This window comes from Acinonyx jubatus, chromosome D2, assembly GCF_027475565.1.
Source record: "Acinonyx jubatus isolate Ajub_Pintada_27869175 chromosome D2, VMU_Ajub_asm_v1.0, whole genome shotgun sequence".
Classification (NCBI taxonomy): domain Eukaryota; kingdom Metazoa; phylum Chordata; class Mammalia; order Carnivora; family Felidae; genus Acinonyx; species Acinonyx jubatus.
In genome coordinates this window covers 79,538,468-79,554,597 of record NC_069393.1, presented here as the reverse complement: position 1 = coordinate 79,554,597, position 16,130 = coordinate 79,538,468, and the positions used below count along the sequence as shown (strand labels likewise).

The window sequence follows — 16,130 nt, the reverse complement described above, 5'->3', positions numbered from 1 at the left end:
GTGACTCTTGATTTTGGGGTTCTAAGTCAGAGCCCCAACTTGGGTGTAGAGATTACTTAAAAATAAAATCTTGGGGCACCTGGGTGGCTCAGTCAGTGAGCATCTGACTTCAGCTCAGGTCATGATCTCGCGGTTCCCGAGTTCAAGCCGCGTGTCGGGCTCTGTGCTGACAGCTCAGAGCCTGGAGCCTGCTTCAGATTCTGCGCCCCCCTCTCTCTCTGCCCCACCCCTGCTTGTGCTCTGTCTCTCTCTGTCTTTCAAAAACGAATAAACATTAAAAAAAAAATAAAAAAGAAAAGAAAATCTTAAAAGAAAAAAAATTTCCTAAGGTAAATGGTGATTGTTTGGATTATAACATTAAATTGATAAAAGCATTAAACTGATAAAAGCATTTAAGAATATGTGGAAAGGAATAAACGTACAGTTGTTCCCCAGGCACGGATTAGTTAACAAAAATTTTCCACCCACCTCAAAACCCAATGCGACGGGATGTAAGTGTATAATTCATACACATAATACATTTACTACATAGTTTTATAAAGCCTTCATGATCTGGCTCCTGTTGGCTTTTCCAGACTTGTCTTTTTTCTACACCACTGTAACGCCCAAGTCTTCCTGGCTACAGCTTTACTCATCTTCCTACTCTTGAGTTTCAAACCCACACCACCCTTCAAGTCTCAGGGCCTATATATCAGGGGTTCCCTCTGCGTCCACCCTTTTCCCTTACCCTTCACTGGGTCGTTATGCAGGCCTGCTATCACATCCTCCCAGAAGCTTTCTGTCCATCTCCTCTCCACCCGTCTCAGACCTCAGAGAGGCGAGGTTTGTTCCCCGGGTCTCTCCCGGGTTTTCCTGGGATGACCCAACCACTGCCCTGTTCATCGTCCCACTCCCGATCTCCAGAGCAGTGTCTGGAACATAATAGATACTATGAATGAGTGAGTGGATAAAGACAGTGAGCACTGAATTAAGTGAAATGTAAACTTCACACATTTAAACAATAACATATATCTGAAGGAATAGAGGGGCTGTTTCTAAAAGACAGATTGCATTTCATCTCTTCCCTAAACAGAGAACATACACAGCCCAGCATCAGTTTGACCGCAAACATTTTAGCACTGTTGCACATTCAGCATCTTTCAACAAGTTGCGTTAAAGACGTAGCATCCAGTGAGATACATGCAAATGGCAGAAATAGTGTATAAATTCAACTCAAGCAACTGTAACTCACAACTTGTAAGCTTTGCCCCAGCAAATGAGTGAAAAGAAAGGAAACCAACCTTTAAAACCTTCTTGCTGGAAACTAATGACTTTTTTAAATGCCAGCCTTTCTCCCAGAGAATGATTTGGTCTGATTACTTCCATTTCTCAAATTGTCCAAGAAAAGACGACTTGGTTTTGAGAGTCAAAAGGGATGTATCCTTCTATAAAGGTTTAAGGCCTTCCAAGTGTCCGTAGAAAACACTGTTCTTGTTTTAAGAGCAAAAGGAGCAACAAGGCATTAGCTTGGAAAAGGAGGACAGAGCACAACGGCCCTAGAGAGGTTTGGGGGCTGGGGAGCCCAGATAAGTCGGAGCGCGTATTAGATCTCGCCACTCCAGACTGCCCACCTTTTGCCAAACAATGTGGGAAACGGGAAAAGGATTCTTGTTTTGTTTGGTTTTGGAGAGTCCTACCTCGTAGGACCCCTAGCGATGAATCGAATAAGCTTGGACAAAAGCCCCATTTTTTTCTCCTTTAAATCAGCGACTATGGAGGGGGCGGGGGAGGACGGGGTCTCCGTCCTAAATGCAAGACCCAGCCTCGCTGCCTGCTCAGTTGCTGACGTTTTAGAAGCAGGACGGCTCTTTACAGCGAAACGGACTAAACTAAAATGACAACAACGAGCGTGGTCCTGAGAGTGCACGGATTTGCTCGGTTGCAATTTCAGGAAAGCACGCCGCGGGGGCGCTGCCTCCCCCGGGCCACACTCCCCAGCTCTCGCGTCCCTCCGGCTCCCAGCGCCCTCCCTCGGCGCTCCTGACCCCGCGGGCCTCCCGCCGCGGCTTTAGCCCCTCTGCTCCCTCCGGGAGAGAAAAGCGCGACGGGGGAGAACCGTTGTTTCCGTGTCAAAAGCCGGCGGACCGCGCCCGGGGCGCCCACCCTTGCCCCCGAGAGGCCCCGGCCCGCCCCGCCGGGCCCCCTTACTCTGGGGCTCCATGATCAGCCGCTCCCGGGCCCCCAAGGGCCGAGCCCCCGGCGCCGCCCCTCCTAACGCCTCTCCGCCGCGGCCGGCGTCGCTCGGGTTGCCTTGACAACCCGGAGGGCGGGGAGGAGGGGCCAGAAGGACGGCGAGAGGGAGGGACCAAAACCGCCCAGAAACGCGGGCGAACCCAAGGGCCCGCGCGTCGCCGGGGGCACCGAGCGAGGGTGACGACCCGGTCGTCGGCTGGAGACTCTGCCCCTGAGGCCCGGTCGGGCGGTCGCGCCCCCCACCCCCCCCCCCCAGTAGCCCTCGCGCCCTCGGCGGGGTCTGTGCCCGGGCCTTCGGGGCGGGGGCCTCCGGCCCCCAGTCTCCTTTCCGAGGTGTCCGTCGGTCCGTCGGTCCGTGCGTCCGGCGAGCTCGGCCTGCCCGGCTGGGAAGGGCGGCCGGGCCCGGGCCTCCCTCCCCGGACTCGGGAGCCGCCGCTGCAGGTAAAGGCCGGCCGGGCGGCGGGAGGGGCGGGTGGGCGGCCGCGGCGCACCTGTTGCGGCCGCCGGGGCTCCGCGCGCCCCCCGGGGCCCCCCTGCCCGCCCGTTGGCCCCGGACGACCCCGCCCCCACTCCTGGAACCGCCCGGGTGGGGGCCGCGTCCCCGCTGCTGCCTCCCGCAGCCCGCGTGTCAGCGGCAGGAGCGAACCGTGGCACCCCAGCCCTCCTAACAGGGGCTCCTTGGGCAGCCGGGGCGTCGGCCGGGCCCGGGGAGGGTGGTCCCCCGGGGCCGCATTTATGGGAAGCGTAAAGCCAATGAGAGCCTTTTCTGTGGTCGGCGGTGGGCCAAGTGTGTCCCTGGAATCATGAAACCCAGGAGAATTCCGGTGCCCCACATTGCACTGTCATCCCAAGTATCACATTTCAGGCAGTGGGCCTGGGGTTGGATCTTTCCGGTTGGATCGTGTGTGTGTGTGTGTGTGTGTGTGTGTGTGTGTGTGTGTGTGTTTATTTCAGTCCTCCCCGTTTTCGGTTGAGCTGCGGAGTCCACATATTTTGTACCAAAACTTTAGAGGGCTGTTAAACAAACGTAACGTTATCCCACACAATAGTATCCTAATAAGTGGGTTTTGAAGTCCTGGTGCCCGTTGTGCTGTTAAGGAAGCTTTGAGGATCACAGGAGATTGTGTCTGGTAGGTTGTAAAAATGCAAACAACCAGGAGAGAGAGTCAAAGATTAAGAAAAACGAGCAGCCTTAAAGAGGGAAGAAAAATGGAGGAGAGGCAGGAAAAAGATTGAGAAGGCAAGTGCGGGCGGGTGGAAACTGCATGATTGATTTCGTGCTCGTATCTGCCGATTATGGCTCCTCTGCCAGTTCCTACCGCTGCTCTAGACAGCACCGGAGGGAAATGAAGAGAGCCCTTTTTGGGTCGTGTAAGCCATTACTCATTCTTTGCCACTAGAGAGATTTCCACTCCGTAGATGACAAGGACGCCAAGGTAAATTGCTTTCCTCTTAGAAAGAGAATCGTTCAGAGGTTAATTGAACCTGAGAAGCATATATTCTATGATGGGAGTGGACGTTTATTATGTTCCACCAAACTAGGCTGTTCCTCTCTCGGACTGTATTGGGCCTTTTTCAGATTAATTGTCAAAGCTAGAAGGTTTATGCGTGGATATTGACAAGCAGTGTGATCTCTACAGAACCCATAACTCATGAACTAAAATATTGAAGTAATAAATTCAGATTGGAAAGTAAACACTTCATGGCACCTTAATTACCTGTTCCCTGAAACTTAGAGACAGGGGATGCATTTTCAGACGAAAGGCATCTAAGGTCAACAGCGCTTCTGGAGTACCCGTGTTTGCAAACGCTAGTGTTCAAACCATTAGCAACATTGTGAATTGGTCTTTTCATCCAAGAAACCAACATAGCGGTGTCCATTAGTAATATCATAATCAAAGTGACAAGAGAGTGGTAAAAACCTGGTCTTTATGAACACATAAAAGAGGTAGGGTTGTATTTTCTCAAACAGGAAAGGATTTGGTATTTGCATTTAAAAAGAACGAAGAAACAATATTGTAGATCTCCATGCTGAAGTAACAAGGACTCAAGAGTTTGGTGGTTGCGTGCAGATTTTAAGGTTGGAAAAATGGAAATGTGTGTTGGAAAAGTACTTTATGCTTAGCGGTATGGAAAAAATGATTTTATCAGTAGCTGTGAACTTGACATTGAGGAAATCTTGCATTGAAATATTTCAGGTAATAGTTGGCAACTGTGAAAAGCCACATTTGATTTTAGGGGATAGTGTGTTTAGGGAAGAAATAACTGCTTGAGGGGGTGAAAGTGGGGGAGGGAAAGGTATAAACACATCTAAAGACAACATTCATTTCTCTTTCTCCCTCCAGCACCTGGTACGGTGTCCTTGTGTTTGTCCAACGAGTGAAAAGAGCGTTTTAGAGAAATTGCTTTAGATAAAGGGATATGTTTCATTATCCTGAGGTCAGAAAGTTGCTAAGGGGATAGGGGTTGAGATGAACGGTAAAGGTATTGGTTGCCCCTTTTGGGGATTTCCGGCCACATGTTTTCTATTTCTTTCATTGGCCTGCTCAGGATGTAATTGGTGGCCAGGCGCAAAACAATAAAGTCCTGATTTTTAATGAAATTGCCAAGCTCATCAAATTAGATAGAATAGTTACATTATGTTCTTTGCTGATGGCTTAACTAAACATAGCAAACCAAAGCACTGTCACCAGGGAATAAGGTGGCAGTGAAGGGACAGACAGAGCCTCTCTTTTCCTTACTTCAATCTCTCAGCTGCAGCAATTCAAAGTAAACATAATGGTCATAGGAAGTTAACGTTATTTAATGCAAATAGGATGATTTTTTTTTTTAAAGAAAGAAAAGCAAATTACTGCTGTTTCCTAGCCTTAGGATCATAAGTCAGAGGAAGTTTTCATTTTTGTTACTGGATTTTTGTTTGTTTTTTGTTTTGCCAGAGGGAGGGTACTTTTTTCTCCACTTTTTTTTTTTTTTTGTCTTAGTTGTTTTAACGTCTATTTATTTTTGAGAGAGAGAGACACACACACACAGACTGCGAGCTGGGGAGGGGCAGAGAGAGAGGGAGGCACAGAATGCGAAGCAGGCTCCGAGCTGTCAGCACACAGTCTGACACAGGGCTCCAACCCACGAATCGTCTTTAGATGTGTTTATACCTTTCCCTCCCCCACTTTCACCCCCTCAGCCAGTTATTTCTCCCCTAAGCACACTATCCCCTAAAATCAACACACAGTCGGGATTATGACCTGAGCCCAAGTTGGATGCTCAACCGACTGAGCTGCCCAGGCGCCCCCATCTCCACTCGTTTCTGAAACTTAACAAAAGTTCAGTCAAGGAAAACAGATTTGAGTCTGCTTGTTTCCTCTTTGTCCTTCAGACCTGTAGAGGTCCGCACTCAAATAGTTGGATTCAAGGAATGCTCTTTCAGTTTTGACTCATTCTTAGTGTAATTGGGCATCAGGCCCATGCTGCTGCCCCCGCATCTGGAAAGTCTTCCAGGATTAGGCTAATGCTCACAAAATGCACTTGTCTCTCGCCTACTGGGGGCACTAGCCAGTTTGGCACCGGGCCCTGTACTATACGCCCTTGTAGAGTTTTCTGTCATTTGATGTGCCTGGGGCTGTGCCTCTGATTAAACATTTGGGGAGCTAAGTCCAGTACCCCCTTTTAGCTCATCGTGGGTTTTCAGCTCATAATTTAGGATAATAATACAAAAGGACAAGCTTTCAGTCAGGGATGATTGCGTTAATTTTGAGCTATGCCACTTTGGAAAGTTCGGAGCCATGTTTCCTCGTGGATAACTGGGGAGAATGAGATCTGCAGTGATTGTCTTCACGGTCCAGTTTTGAAAATCAAAGTCAATTAAATGTGATTATAGATGTGAGTGAAAATATCTCCTATATTGTAAAGAACTCCTTAAACATAAATGGTTGTCATTGCAGGAGTATAGCAAACGTTTATGGAACATCCGTAACATGTTAGGTCCTTCCTGGGGATCGCCCTTCGTGAAGGGACTAGGAAATGACTGACGGATTGTGTGAGGGCTTCCTAGGCAGAGGAACAGCTTGGGCAAAGGCGCAGAGGCACAGGAAAGCAACTCTAAGCGGGAGTTCATTGTGGCTGGAGCAGAGAGAACTTACTAGAAGAGCACAGAAGGAAGTGGAGCTGAGGGGCAGATAGGCATTAAATCAGAAAGAACCCAAAGAGTGAGATTTTTATCGTGAAGGTAATGAGAAGGATTTGGGTCAGTGACGTGATCACTTCTTCATTTGAAAGGGGCCGCTGGCTGCATGTGAAGGACAGATTGGTGGAGAGCCAGAACTAGAGGCAGAAAAAAACAAAGTTGGAGGCTTTGTAGTAATCCCATGAAGAAATGATCAAATCACAGTGGCAGTTGGGAGGGCCATGAATAGGGAGAGAGGTCCGAACAGCCAGTTTGGGGCTGTAGGATGCGAAGAGGCAGAAGCCATGTGGAGAGGGATGATGCCCAGGTGATGGGGGGAATTGTTCTGCTAATTGTTGAAATCCAGAACACCAAAGAAGGAAAGAGGGCTTTTCTATTTTTAAGGAGTGTGAGAAGTGCAGACGGGATGAGTTCAGTTCCTTTGAATGCCCATGTTCTAACTGGGGATGTCCCTTAACTAGTAGTTGGACATGTAAGTCAGGACCTAAAGAAAGAAGTCTGAGATTAAGGTAGAACTTGAGATGAAGCATTCAGTCATCGAAGCGAAAATATGAACGATTTTTCCCCCGGGAGAGGATGTGGAACGAGAAGAGAGAGTCGAGGATGGAACCCTGGGGTGCACGGTTATTTGACATGCGGTGGGTGCAGGGGAAGAACCCAAGGGGATGAAAGAGGCGTGGCCAAAAAAGGAAGCTCAAAATGTGGGAGGATTCATAAAACAGAATCCCTACTCTTGAGGGGTTCATGCATTGGCATTGCCTGGAATAATTCTCTTCTCTTCCACCTGCCATAGAATGCATGACACAGTTTATCAAACTATTATTGGTTTATTCAAGTTACTGAAAAGTGACTATCCATTACTTTGTTAAGAAAAGACAATTTCCTGATATTTGTGGTTTTTCACAATCTCCATTTGGAATAATTCAAGCAAAACGTAGCTTCAGGAGTTATGGTGATACCCCAAACGAATCCGGTCTTTACAAAAAGGTGGGTGTAAGTTCCTTTTGTATTTGTTGGAGGTAAAATAACAATGTTAACTTCCTAGTGAAGGCTGCAGTAACCTGTTCTTAAGATTTCAGCTTTTACTAGATCTCACCCGTTTGCTCAGATATCTAACTAGACTGCATAAATAAGCCAAATTAATATTTTAGCAGACCTTTACTCAGATATTAGTTTCTAGAGTATTATTCAGTAAAACAAAGCCATATTGAAAGCATGAAATGGCCCAGTCATTTGAGATTCTAATAAAACCCTTTCTGAATTTGCATATAAGAAGTGATAGGTTGTTATGATACGTAAGTATTGATTGCGCTTGGGAGATCTTCCTGTATATAAGTCTAAAAAAAACTTAAATTACCAGTGGAACATAGGATTCTTATATTAATTGCACAGGACTGGTTATTCAAGGTGTATTTTTTTTTAACTTAAAAAAAATTTTTTTTTAAATGTTTACTTAGTTTTGAGAGAGACAGAGACAGAGTACAAGCAGGGGAGGAGCAGAGAGAAAGGGAGACACAGAATCCAAAGCAGGCTCCAGGCTCCGAGCTGTCAGCACAGAGCCCGAGGCGGGGCTCAAACTCACGAACAGCGAGATCATGAACCTGAGCCGGTCGGATGCTTCACCGACTGAGCCACCCAGGCGCCCCCAAGCAGTATTTGGAATGAACCAATATTGAGTTAAAAGTGAATCATTTTTGAAATTGGCGTGTTTTTAAAGTCAGTTGATTTAATTTGCTTACTTAAGATCAAAACAAAGTCAACTTGTTAGAAGTCTGGCAGTAAAGTTTTTTTTGTTTGTTTGTTTTTTTTAATAAATGTTTAGCTTTTATCTCGTCCAAGAAAGGTTTCAAGTAGATGCTAGAAACCAAAGGGATGTGCTTTGGGGAGCTCCGAGCCAATTAAAACAAAAGCAAACAACGGGGTAACCTTCTAAAAGTCCTAGTAATGATAAGCCCGTTGTGTCAATTAAAGTATAACAGGCCTGGGAGATAAAGTTTACATATTAAATATTTGTAACTCCACGTGGGCGATTACAACCATGGTTTTCAAACATCTTCAACGTTTTTCTTTCCATAAGGGAACTACACATTTTCTGTTGTATGGTATTTCTTCCAGACCACCCTGCCTGACATCCCCCATAGCGTCAAGTGTTTCTTCAGCCCACAGTGTTCCGGCATGAGCCCGTGTTCTTGTGTGCAGTCCGGAAGCAGTGTGGCACAACACGGTCAGGCACCCGCTTGACACTTAACTGAGGTGAAGCTGAGATCAGACTTCCCGACTTCACGCACCTGCTCTGCCACAGATGAGCTCTTAGAAGCCGGAGAAATTAACTAAAGCTCTGATGGCTTAAATGTCCCCACTTGAAAAATGGAAATAATAAAGTGAACCCTCATGGGGTCTTTAAGAGTGTAAATGAAATAATCCATACAAAGTGTTTAAGTACCTAGAGCATCTGTCACCCAATAAGCACACTCTATAAAGGCTAATTGATAGAATTATCGTCATTACCATTATTGTTACTGGTCCAACTTTAGTAGCAGTATCGAACCGTGCTTCTCAAAGTGTGGTCTGCGAACCGGTGTCCATCCACGGACTGTTACTGGTCTGCAGTGAGATAAGGGGCTTGTGCCAGATGTCAGTAGACTGTGGCACTAATCATACTGTTCTGGTGAGCTGACATTTTTAATAGCAAGACTTCTTCAATGAAGGAAGCAATGGGTTGATTTACATGCGGTGCAAGCTCTTTATGTTGCCACAAATAAGCATTCTGAATAGAATTGGCATGGAATGTTGGATCAGTGATCCTGTTCTCTAAAAAATAATAGCCTTTTATCCTGAAGACAGTTATTAGTCACTCGTAATGCCTCATTAGCCTTCTGTGTTCTAAACATTATAATTATGGGTTACAAGGATATTGTTTATTAGTTCGGCAGATATTTATTGATCACATCTGTACAAAGCCTTCTGTCTTATTTCATAGAATTGTAAAGAGGGCTTGGAAATGGATCTTGACTTTAGGAAGTCTGCCGTGAACCTAGAGCAAGAGGGCAAAATGAAAATCCGAGTAAACGTGTTGAGTGCGTGTTCTGAGTGTTTGCATTAGTGTTACAGCTTGGTTCCAAAGATTCCGCATAGACAGAGGTCTCCTTTTACTACGCTGCTCCCGTAAATGGCCAGAATTAATACTTTTTATTTTTCAGCCCTTAGACTATCATAATAGAGATCAGAGCTCACTTTATCAAGGGTAGTGTTTCTCCTAGGAGATCCCGAAATCTGGGACACTGGGGAATATCTGAGTTTGGGGATACAAATGACAAAAGCACAACTTATGAAGCTTAGTATTTATAGAAGATTCATCCTTAGGGTTTTTTTTTTCTTTTTATGACTGGTTCTGTTTGATCCTATATGCAAATATATTAGTAATAAAACATTTACTGCTGTACAGAATACGAAGAGACATTAAATAGATACTAAACTATTTTTAAGGTTTCGATACAAACTAACAGTGATTCTTCAAGAAAAATTCATGGGTCAAATAGGGTCACAACAGATTTGGGAGTCCTATAAAAAGAATAATTTTTTGAAAGGTAAGGGGTGTGTGTGTGTGTGTGTGTGTGTGTGTGTGTGTGTTCATTCCCTTTTCTCCCACAACCCTTTTTCTAAAGAGTGGATGTGAAAGGGACTGGCTGTAAATTAGATCACACAGAACAGACTATTTTCATAGACTATGGGAAAATGATTTAAAATGCTCAAGAGATGTTATTTAGTTTTTAATCTTAAGACTTTTTTATGTGAAAATGATTTATTGCCCTGCTTGCTAAGCCAGATCGTAACCCCACTCTCTGTTCCATTCTGCCCTTTGCCTTCAACTGTTACCAGCTCTCCTACAACTTGATTCACTAATGACTTTAAGAAAATTATAATTTTTAGTATTAACAAATAGAGTAATATATCAAATTTAGGAGGAGAATTATAAAGAAAACCAGAAGTGTAAAACATAAAAGTTTGGGTTAAGAAATGACCGGGTGAGTTTGGCCCATGGCACTTAAAATAAAACGCCATCTCTGTAGCACATCGAGTCTCTGGTGACGTGGCCACGTCTCCTCTGTGAGCGCATCTGTACCAGAACCTTCTCTCTCCTTTCAGGTACCAGCCACATCCTCCTCCTTTTTTTTTTTTTAATTTTTTTTTTCAACATTTATTTATTTTTGGGACAGAGAGAGACAGAGCATGAACGGGGGAGGGGCAAAGAGAGAGGGAGACACAGAATCGGAAACAGGCTCCAGGCTCTGAGCCATCAGCCCAGAGCCTGACGCGGGGCTCGAACTCATGGACCGCGAGATCGTGACCTGGCTGAAGTCGGACGCTTAACCGACTGCGCCACCCAGGCGCCCCATCCTCCTTCTTTTAGTTCCTTGACCATAAGACTAAGTCCGCGTGTCCCAGACCATCCGTGTTTCACACCCCGTGCTCTGCCTCGAGGGACGGTGAGCTCCCTGAGGACAGGACCCAAACCTGCCTGTTGTCTCTGTGGCACCACTGTGTCTACAGGACAGACACTTGGTGGGCCCTCAGGTACTGGCCGAATAAGTGAACGAAAGACCAAAAATCTAGGCGTGGAGGATGAGAAAACCTGAGGACAGGGCGAACCTTTTAGATCATGAATAGTACCTGTAATGAAACAGATGTTAGTCTTAAAAGTGGAAGATCCCTGAAGAACAGAAAGCGATTCGGTCATTATCTGCTCAGCCTCTAATCGCTAACTGAGCACCCACTGTATGTGGGCTCAGACTGTGGAAATTACCCGAGAGGGTAGGTAGCGCTCCGATAACAGTCTGAGTAGAGAGAGTCAAAACGTGGGGAAAGGATAATAAGCACAGATGGTTGAGTAGTTTCCTAATCCAGAAGGACGTTGCTCCCCAGTACTGGTCATCTCCGGGAGCTCTGAAGGTCAGGGGCCTGCCCCAAGCATGGTGTGCACCTCCATCACCACTCAGGGCAGCTCGGCGACTCTTCGGAAAGGCTCGAGAGAAACCCACCTTCGGTGTGGAAACAAGAGTTAACTGTGGCTTGGGTGTGTGATTCAAGGGAAAACCAAGAGCCCGTACAAACGTTTCAGTTTTGGAACCTGGGAATTCACCAGCATTTCGGGCCAGAGCCTTTAGAAACCTGGAAGCCTAGTGACAATAGCTTGTCACCAGCATCTCGGCATGAAATGAAGGCCCAGGCACATGGGAGGAACCAGATCCTGAGGCGCTTTGAAGGACTTTGTCCCTGACACAACGTGGGGCAACTTGGGAAGCTGAACAAAAATATCTCTGAAGTGCTAACATGATTCACTCAACCAATATTTACACAGGCTTAGCATGCGGACTGTGCTGTAGACGGCCGTGAGCAAGAGAGACACAGCTCTGCTGAGTGGTGCTGGCCTTCCACCAGAAACGAGGTAAGCAGGTAAAAATACATACCTTGTTAGATGGTGGTGAGCATGAAGGGGCAAAAAACAAAGCAGGAAGAGAGGCTAGGAAGTGGGTCTGGGTCATGGGGGGGGTGGGTCAAAGTTTAGGGTGGCCGGTGAGCCCTCGCCGGGTGGGCGTGTGAGAAAACCTTCACAAAGAAAGGGTGGTAGCTGTGGGGACACCTGCGGAAAGGGCCTTTCGAGAGGGGAACAGCCATGACGTCCCCAGGCCCGCACAAGTCAGGGTGTCCGAGGAACACGGAGGGGGCCACGGGGCTAGAAGTGGGGGGAGCGAGGGGGACAGTCGGAGATGAGGGCGGAGCCACCAGGCCCATCCGGAGCCACCGAGCCACCAGGCCCATCAGTCCTGTTAAGTGTTTGGGGTTCTCCTTGGAGTCAGGAGCCGGGAAGCCGGTAGAGACTTTGAGCAGAGGAACCACGAGCTGACTTGAACGGGGTCGCTGCGACTGGGTTGAGGAGTGACAGCGGGGCTAAGGGTGCAAGCAGAAGGCCAGTCACGAGGCTGTAGCGGCCCAGGTGACCAGCCGCTCACAGTGCTTGAGGCGTTTTGGAAGTAGGACTGACGTGATCGGGTGGTCGGGCAAGTCGCCGCAGTTAGTGGTAACTTAAGATCTGACAGTTGTGTGGGTTAGAAGTCCATCAAGGTCCTCACCGGGCTAAGGCCGAGGGACCAGCAGGGCTGTGTACCTTTCTGGAGACTCTAGGAGAGAATCCACTTCCTTGTCAGCTTTCAGAGGCCACCCACGTCACTCCTTGGCTCATGGCCCTCCCTCCATCTTCAAAGCCAGCAACACGGCATCCCTCTGGCCCTTCTTCCATAGTCCTGTCTCCCTCTGACTATAACTGGGAGAGGTCGTCTGATTTCAGGACTCAAGATGACCCTGGATTCACCAGGGTGGGCTCCCTGTCTCGAGTCTGTAGCTTCATGACGTCTTCACGAAGACGGCATGCAAAGTACAGATTTACAGGTCCCAGGGATTAGGGATTAGGATGTGCACATCTTTGTAGGCAGGGGAATTTGAGATAAAGAGAAATCTAGAATAACTTCAGCATTTTGGGTCTGAGCCATTGAAAGGGAGGAAGTCATCGAGAAGGGCAGGACCCGGTTTGTGGCTCTGGGGTAAACATCGGAGCTCGGTTTAGGACGTGTTGAAATGCCTGTCAGATATCCAAGGTGGAGGTGACCAGTCGGTGGTTGAGCACAGGAGACTGAAGTTTAAGAGCCAGGATTAACAGGACCTATAAGTGAGAGTCCCCCATGTGTGGATGGCACTGAAGCCGTGAGACCGGATGAGACCACACTGGCCCTTTTAGATCTCCATGAAGTCCTAAAGTTGTACATCTGAGAATTTGATCGGTGTGAGGAATATACATTTATAGTAAATTGAACACGGAGAAAAATGCAGAAGAGGAGCGTTGAACTGTGAAACCTAAACCAGAGTTTCTCCGGACAGGTTTCACGACCTTGTTTTACTTAGCCCCTTGCAAACTTTATCTTTCCGTTTCTGTGAACTGTATTTCTAGAATTACTGCACCAGAGCCAAGCATCTGAATGACTAAGATGTAGCTCCTCTTACATCAACTTCTGATTCTTTGTTGTTGAGGTGGTTTCGTGTTACGTTAGGTCTGTAGTATTTTAATAAGTACTCGTTTAAAAGTTGTAATAGACTCACTTCAAAGGGCGGTCCTTGACAGATTATGCAGTCCCCAGTTTATAGGTAAGATAGCTTTGAAAAGGAGCAAATTACCAATCTCTCAGATTCTTTGGAGTGCAACATAGTTGCTACTGGCAACAGAACAATTTTTACTAAATTTTATTTTGAGTGGCACGTAACCTACCATATTTGTTTTCCCTTACTTAGGATGGTATTACTAAATTTGCCAAAGGCCGAAACATGGATCTCTTGTATGTGTATTTAATTATATCCCAGAAAATATTGACACGGCTCATGTCAGTTGCAGGATAAATGCAGAGAGGTGTCCTCCATCTTGAAGACTCAGCCACTGCCCCGTCGAAATCCCGAACTCTGAACTATAGAGCGGCAAGAAGTGCATCTGAGCAGTGAAAATAGATGTCACAGACTTCATAGCTTTGCTCAGACTTACTGGAGTCAACATAGAACCCTTTGAGGACTCGACCTGACAGGTCTTCCTGTCAAACAAGCCTGACTGGTTTCTAACATGCCAGGTAGGAGAGCAGGTTAGAAAAGCAGAGGGGGGGGCTCACGGGGCAAGCTCACTGACCAAAGTGGGACGTGGGGACTGAATCTGCAGAAAAGTGGCTCTTCAGACCAGTAGTCTGGCCTTTAACCCGTGGACGCTTAAGGGAAGTCTGAGGACATCATTCTGTTTAGGAACTGACGTAATGGTGACCCTGAGTCATGAAGAGAAAGTTAGATCGTTTTAGTAGGCAGAGCTTTGGTTATCTGTTGCTGCAAGACGACAAACTACCCTGGAACGTAGTAGCTTCCAGGAGCGGTGACCCTGTGTTCCCTCTCACAATTCTTTGGGTTGACTGGGTTCCTGTGGGTGCTGCTTTTGCTGGCTGTTGTGTTGGCTGGGCCTGTGGGCATCTGGAGACCTGAATGGAGCACTATCCGTGGCTTACCCACATGACATACCTGTGCTTTCTGTCAGCAGAAGCCCAGTTTTGGTCTCTTCCCACTGACCTTTTCACGTGGCTTGGGCGTCTCACCCAATAACAGCCGGCTCCAACGGGGGTGATTCAGGCATGTGAATACCTTGGAAGTGGTTCAGCATCACTTGACTGCCTTCTTTTGACGGCAGAGATTCACAGGGCCAGCTCAGAGTAAAGGGAGAGGAAATCGAGTCCACCTCTCCAGGGGAGCAGGGGCAGAGCATCTGCCGCCATCTTGAATTCACCGTGACAGAGAAATGGGTGATAGAGCTGTACAGCGTATGTGTGGTGAAGGGGCGAGGGGACCCTGAGATCTCTAGAAAGATGACTCTTCAGAAAACTTGACTGTTCCCTGGGGGTTTGAAGCGCTCGATCCTTTATAAATGTGACTCTCAGTACAAGATAATTTCATCTTTAAGGAGTATTGTAAAACTAAGAGAAGCATTTCAGGGGTGTATATCTGGTAAAAATAATAGCTGTGCTTTTTTTCTTTTTTGAAGTAAAACAGTTCAGAAATAGTACCTCCAACAATCATCGGTCATGGCAACAATTTAAATTACCTGTCAAACGAGAACCCCCTAGAAGGGATTCTAATCAGAATAAAGCAAAAGTTGAACATAAAACTAAATGTTAACTTCTCTTAAGCATTGGGATTTTCTGATTCTTGGATACCTTCTCAACGTTAGCTTGTCCTGTGATCTCAAGCCATCGTGTTTCTTGGATCTATTCTGTGCCACTCATAGGGGGGTGGCAAAGAGCTGGGCCGTTAATCCATGTTACATTTGTGTTATTACATCGTTGTAACTCCAGTTTAATTTGGAAACAATGGCTTCCAGAATGAATTTTGAAGAACTCTACCTTTGAGGAGCTCCAACATCCTTCCCCTCCCCGCCCCCCTCCCCCCACCTCTGGTTATTAGTTTCTCCCTCCTTTGGCCTATTTTTGTGTGAGTTTTAAAACTCTTGGTCCTGACCCCAAACGTATCCTTATGTGTGTGTCTCATGGCTGGTTTATTAATGGAGGCCCTGAGAAGGCACTCAGCAGGGGCTTCTGGAGTGTTTGACTGTTTCCCTGGAGCCTGGCTTGACCATTGGGGAAGCCTTTTTTATTATGTACGTTGAGGAGTTGGCCCTTTGAGCCCCAACAGTCTAAAGCAATAGTGAGGATAAATGGAGTGCTATAAAAAGAGTAATTTCACTGACAGTATCATGAACGGCATTTTATGCTCTGCTCTTTTTTTACATGAGTTTTTCTGACTTTTTCGTGTGTTCACCTGCTTAATGTGAAAAGACGCTTATTTTCAGCAATGTTGATTTGGATTTTTTTTAAAAATCACTCCTGAGTGGAAGATCACTTACCTGACAGGTAGGGAATACGTTACTGGTGTCGATTTGTCCTGGCCGGGGGAGTTTCTCTTCTTCGTTTAAAATAAATGTTTTCTTTTTACTGCCTCTTGAGTCTGACATTTTGGGCTGCAGACCCTGGAACCTCAAGAAACAGGCTTGAGATTTCTGGTTCGCTTCCACAGACACGACCTTACTAATAAAAGCTAGTGATAGCCTCAAATGGAAAAAAAAAAAGAAATCCACCTCCCTCGCCTG

The 16,130-nt window shown here is 46.7% G+C and overlaps 2 protein-coding genes across 6 annotated transcripts in view; one reads left to right on the top strand and one right to left on the bottom strand.

Annotated features, from left to right (window-relative positions):
• The window catches only part of FANK1 (fibronectin type III and ankyrin repeat domains 1), a 107,355-nt gene extending 105,014 nt beyond the window's left edge, over positions 1 to 2,341 (bottom strand). For both annotated transcript variants that reach the window (XM_053207583.1, XM_053207585.1), the window contains exon 1: positions 2,188 to 2,341. The gene's annotated coding sequence lies outside the window, so the exon portion shown is untranslated. The remainder of the gene's footprint in view (positions 1 to 2,187) is intronic.
• The window catches only part of DHX32 (DEAH-box helicase 32 (putative)), a 50,840-nt gene continuing 37,021 nt past the window's right edge, over positions 2,312 to 16,130 (top strand). Inside the window, exons 1-3 of one of the 4 annotated variants that reach the window (XM_027063361.2) lie at positions 2,312 to 2,673; positions 11,772 to 11,858; positions 13,848 to 14,079. The gene's annotated coding sequence lies outside the window, so the exon portion shown is untranslated. Of the gene's footprint in view, positions 2,674 to 11,771; positions 11,867 to 13,847; positions 14,080 to 16,130 lie in introns of all 4 variants that reach the window. The other 3 variants (XM_027063360.2, XM_027063363.2, XM_027063364.2) reach the window with 3 other exon arrangements.